Below are 6,000 nucleotides of genomic sequence, written 5' to 3'. Positions count from 1 at the left end.
CGTGATTGCTATGGCCTCTCACTTCGTGATAAAGGCTGAGATGTAATGGAGATAGTAGAAGCTGTGATATAAAAGTTGATAAAGGATAGACAAAGTTGATGGAGGATGGACGAAGTTGACGGAGGATGGACGAAGTTGACAGAGGATGGACGAAGTTGACAGAGGATGGACGAAGTTGACAGAGGATGGACGAAGTTGACAGAGGATGGACGAAGTTGACAGAGGATGGCGATGAAGGACAGAGGATTGGTAGAGGACGGACGTAGTTGATGGAGGATGGCGATGAAGGACAGAGGATGGGTGGTTGATGGGGGGTGGCGATGAAGGACAGAGGATGGGTAGAGGACGGACGTAGTTGACGGAGGATGGCGATGAATGACAGATGATGAGTAGAGGATGTACGTAGTTGATGGAGAGTGGGTAGAGGGTGGACGTAGTTGATGGAGGATGGACGAAGTATGGAGTTGATGAAGGATGGACGAAGTTGGCGGAGGATACACGAAGGTCTCCAGGAGTTGTAATGGAACAGTTGGTAGAGGATGGAGGATGAACGAGGCTGGTAGAAGACGGGCGAAGCTGTCTAGGAGTTGTAATAGAAAAGTTGACGGAGGATGGGCGAAGTACGGAGTTGATGGAGGGTGGACGAAGGTGTCTGGGAGTTGTAACAGAAAAGTTGATGGAGGATGGAAGGTGGAGTTATGATGGGAAAAACAGTTGATGGTGGGTGGAAGGACGAAGATCTCGAGTTGTGGGCATACTTATTTAGCGAATTCACATCGAATAACCAGACCGCCTTTGAAAGTTGCGGGTAGTTCTTACAAGTGTAAATATTTCACAATTCAGAAGTGTCTTTATTATCTAAGTCTGAAATAGGAAACAAGACAAGTGGGGAAAACAGTTTACAGTTCAGACTTCACAATATCGGTAGGACATAAAATGTCTATGAGGAAGGATCATATGCGATCATGCACAGATAATTAATACTAGGAATCACCAATAACACAACGCCTCACCAGGGCTTTTTAAGCCCTGAGAGTAAGAATAGTTAGCCCGCCTTCATCCAATAGACATATCCGACTAGCACTTGTAAGGCAAATGACCATACACATCTGTTCTCTTGACTTCAAGAGTTAAGATCCTGATAAATGAAGTTGTCCTGGTGCGAGCCTTTCCTTAGGCTAGATATCCCATCTCTCATTTGTTCCTGATATAGACATAGAATTACACGTAAAGCTGCCATACATCGCTCGAATGGGAAAATTATATTGCCAAGAGGCAACTTAATACTGTTATTTATACCACTTAGTTTGTATAACAACCCTCAAGATCCATGAAAGGGTAGCTCTAAAGACTACAGTGGGATATAGAAGAATCAACTGCCCCACAGGATATCCCGTAGCCTCTCAAACCAAGGCGCTTGTCCGGTTCTAAAGCTATAGCAGGGACATAGGGAGATAAATAGAAGATTATGGGATACACGTTGAAACCACGCGCCCAAACCTATTTTCATAGGTAGAAGAATGTTTTTCCATTTGAGAGATTCCGAGTTGACTTCCCTTTGGGCAACAGTGCACGCCGCTCTCCCGTTCTCTACAGAACTGAGTCGTATACTTGAGCTGCGGAATGTTGAAAAATGCGATATCACATTAACGAAGCAAAATCCCTAAGAGTCTTATATAAACGTGCCGAATTCTGCTCTTACAAGAGTACTTGATGAATCGATGATGGGATGTCGTTGGGAATCGTGGCGCAATGAGCACATATATATAGCTATCGGCAGTGACCAAGTGCGCAAAAGCACTATGATACATAAACCCCCTTTCCCACCTTACCAAAAACTCAAATCCCCAACCTCTCCGCAAAACTCACATTTTCATTCAGTTCTCCAAAGCCAAAAGAGACGGAAGGCTCAACCAAGAGCTGCCAGGGACCCATGATATTATCGCTGGGATATCGTGAATTTTAGTGTCAGATTTGCGCTCGCATGGAGTTACATGCCAAATTTTCGTCATATTTTCTACTCTTTACAAAGCTACCCACCACCGTCAAAGTTCAAGTGTCCTTTCTCTAAATATGTGGCCACCGTTTCTCGGGATAGTTTTCGAGCGATGTGGTAAAAGAGTGTGGCCCTGGAACAATGGCGCAATGAAGTTCATCGAGCTGTGCTCCAGGGCCGCTCGGCCGCGGTGACTGCTTAGCGTTGCCCGCACAGTTGCCCCCACCTGCTTGTTGAGTTACAGCAACTGCTGTCTCGAGCTTCATGGACAGCTAGCTGGTTAAGACTATAATGAGATGCACATACTTGAATGAGCATGTCCTCGCCACCTTCTTGCTGCGCAGCTTGTCATTGTTCTGTTCCCTCGCCCTGAGCGCCCGGTTGTCGCTGCCCACTAGAATTAGCCGTGCCTTGTAGCTCCTGCTTCTATAACGATATACTTTCCTCCTGCCGGGCACGAGGGCGGCCACTTGGTCGAGTGGTTCAGGTCAAATCGTGCCCGGCGGAGGATATCGGGGGACAACTGGATGAGGGCACTAGGAGTTATCATGCAGGAACGAGGGATGGGGCGACGACGACGACGACGAAACGACTCGAACGAAAAGGCCTCGAACGAACGACGGAAATCCTCAAGCGACATCGCCTTGAGGTAGAGATGTAGGCATCGACACCGGGCCGAACTCTTTTGCTTCTTTCATCGTTGCAATGTGTAATAATATTTTATTTTATTTATTTTTGGAGTGAGGAAAAAGCATGTTTTGAATACTTTTTTCTTTTCTTTTTCGCTTGGAATCTATCGCTTAGATAGAGTAGGCTCGTCCTGAGGGTTGGCTTTTAAAGTTTGGACCATCAGCATCCACAGGCCTAAATGGGGGAGCTTGTAGAGCTTCCCTTCAAATGCTTCTGGATCGGGAAGCTACGAGCTACCATAGTGACCCACTCATTAAATATCGTTCACTATGGCGAGGATTCATTTGGTCCCCAAATATCGGCCCGGGCGACAATCCGGATTGTTTCTTGATCAGCTACGACTTCCACGCCGGGTTGGTATTCCCGCCAGAAAGAGCAAGGAAATCTCAGAAGCTGGTGGAGCGGTGTAATTTTGATGCCTTGGTCTTGTGAAGTTTTACCTGCAGCCATCGCTCTCTCCCCTCTAATACCAGTATTCTAACACAATCCCTGTACGTAGAAGTGAGTTTCGAGTTTTCATCGTACCTTTATCGCCTTACCAACTAGCCACGAACGCTCGCAATACCCCTACCATGAAGCTGCGAGCGGTTGACGAAGACCACGATATTCTACTTTACCGCCTCTGCATTTGCCCACCAGACGGTTCCCAATATCCGAAAAGCCAGCTGGTTATATTGATTTTGGACCAGGGAGTCTAGTTTGCTATTGGTACTGAGATTATGGGCGGTCGAGAGAGGCCATGTCGTATGAGAGGGGCCGGCTTTATCAAGCATTGCGATAAAAGCCTCTGATATGGCCAACAGATCCCTTTACTCGATGCAAGTGGCTGAAATACCAGAGAAGGCGTGGTTGGGAGGTTCAACAGACACGGTGCTTGGAGGTCAAGATACTAGGGAGGTGGAATACAAGGCCTTTACTCAACGGAACTTGGCGTAAGGGTATCGACCGAAGAAATGCCTACTGGTCTGCAAATGACTTGTGGCTTACCTGCTTGGGCAAGCCTTTAGCGGTGCCGCCAGCCTAGGGCCAGGTGCTATATCTCTATGGGCAGGATCACGGCTCAAAATGGAGACAGCACCTGGTGGACAGTATGAGCCAACTCGTGGCTGTACATAGCATGGCACAAGGTCGATCAGATCGACGATCCACATGCGGTATAAATAGGAGCGAGGGGTACAAAATAGAAACATGGAGACCTAACTTGTAAACAAGTCGTAAGACGGTTACGTTTTGTAACTTTTGATAGTGCTAAATTAGAGTGGGTAACCTAGTTATTATCTTTATCGGCTCTCTGGACGCCCCTTTTTAGCACCTGTAACTGCTTGCAAGACCTTTGGGGACAATCGTTTATTCCCTAGGGTTGGCATGTCGATACCTGGGTATCTGGAGCACACCTGATAAGCTTGAAGGTAGAGGATATCCGTTTCCCTCTAGGAGTGGCAGCTTAAAGTCACTCAGCCTGTACAGTGGATCCAGATTTCTGGCATTTTTCCTAGCCACCCATTCTCGGATAGAAGTAGGTAATGCAGATTATCTCGTTTATAGGAGTATCGAGGAATCTAGGAAGCGCTCACGAATAGGAGCGCCCAAGTATGAATTGTTAAGCTATCGTGCAGTATATTTCTCTATATAGTGATTATCGTTAAGATAGGCCGCGCCCTGGAGGTGTTGTACATTATGTTAAGAGTTTGGGGCTTTGCTCGTGGCACCCCCCGGCTCACCCTACTAAAACTACAAACTTACCACAAACTACTACTACAACAAAACAATTATTATAGTATAAATTTATATACAATTAATATTAGAACAATGAATTATAATTATAAGTATATTTTAATTAACAGTCGCTATTCCTTTTATACTAATTACATCTTCAAACTTACAAGTTAGCTTCTTTGTTAAATATCTCTACTCTATAGGATTAACTTTATTCTATAGTTCTTGTAATACTACTTTCAACTCATTAATAGAAGTTGGAGGATTTGGTAGTTTTGTAATCTCGTCTTTCATCTATCTCTAGACTTTCTCAATTGGGTTTAGATCTAGGGAAGAAAGAGGCTAATCAAACCCTTTAATCCTTTTATTGATCTTTGGTAACCTAGCTTTCCCCATATGGACTTTAGCTCTATCTTCTATAAATATTAACTTCTCTTTCTCCTGTTCGTTAAGAGAGTCAAAGTGAGGGAAAACAACAGCGTCTAGTACCTGGGTTAGGTATACCTGGCTGCAAATACCCCTCCTCCCGTCCTCCTTCTCCAAAAACACAAGAGGAGACTTCCAATCCTAGCCAAGAGCCCCCTATATCATGACGCTTATTCTCCCAGTCCTGTAAACCGACTTTATACAAGTCTGACAGTGCTTTTCTCCTGGCCTCCGAGTAACCCAGATCCTTCCTCTCTTTCCTGTCTCAAATGTTGCCTCGTCACTCCAGAGAACGCGTCTCCAATCCAGAGTCCCCTACTACCGGTATTTTAACACGAAAGTAAGGCGTCTTTTAGCTTGTTTTTTCGAGATAAAAAGTCGAGGACAGGCTATACAACGACGATATCCAAGCCTCCGAAGTATACGTCGAATACAAGAAGAAGAAACGTTTAGAAATAGCTCTACTTTAATTCGAGACCAAGAAGCGCGTCGCGTATCCCAAGAAGTAGATATATATCGAAGAATTCGTCGAATATCTTGTTTTGTTAAGCTTTGAAATTTAGTCGCTTTGCCTTTTCGAAGAGACCGAGAAGATCTACTTTTAATAACATTTCGTACTATTGACTTTGGAATGCTAGTAAGTTTATTGATCGATTTGTAGCTATAACCGGTATCGTGTAAGACGCGTACTTTTGCGCGCGTCGGAGTATCCCAATTAGCTTTTGCTACTCTAGGCGTAATAGGAGAAGAAAGAATTGAGGATTCTATTAATATTAAGCTAATTAATAGCGCGTTGTGGGGTAGTTATAGGTAAATGGAATGTGGGTTGTTTTTAGTTGGGGGAGAATTTAACCGGGGGGTGCTACGAGCAAAGCCCCAAGCTCTTACATGCCACGTTGAAGATGCTCTGAGCTATTCTAGCATCTGTAGCAGCCATTTGCTGTCCGTGTTCATATAAGGGCAGCTGGCGCTGTTATCAACCTTGATCCGTCTTGGACGGTTCTTCTTCTCCTGTAGCGCCTGCTGCTGGTGCATTATCATCCGCCATCTCCGCATCAGCGGTTGCAGTCCCCGAAGCATCTTTCGGCTCGTCAACGGTTCCTTCAATCCCAAACACATAGTTCTCCAGCACCTTAAAAGTCTCTTCGAGGTCATTGTTTACTAGATGTATA

The sequence above is a fragment of the Venustampulla echinocandica genome, assembly GCF_003357145.1.
Source record: "Venustampulla echinocandica strain BP 5553 chromosome Unknown scaffold_5, whole genome shotgun sequence".
NCBI lineage: Eukaryota > Fungi > Ascomycota > Leotiomycetes > Helotiales > Pleuroascaceae > Venustampulla > Venustampulla echinocandica.
The sequence above is the reverse complement of the archived record's forward strand: the minus strand, read 5'-3'. Positions refer to the sequence as shown.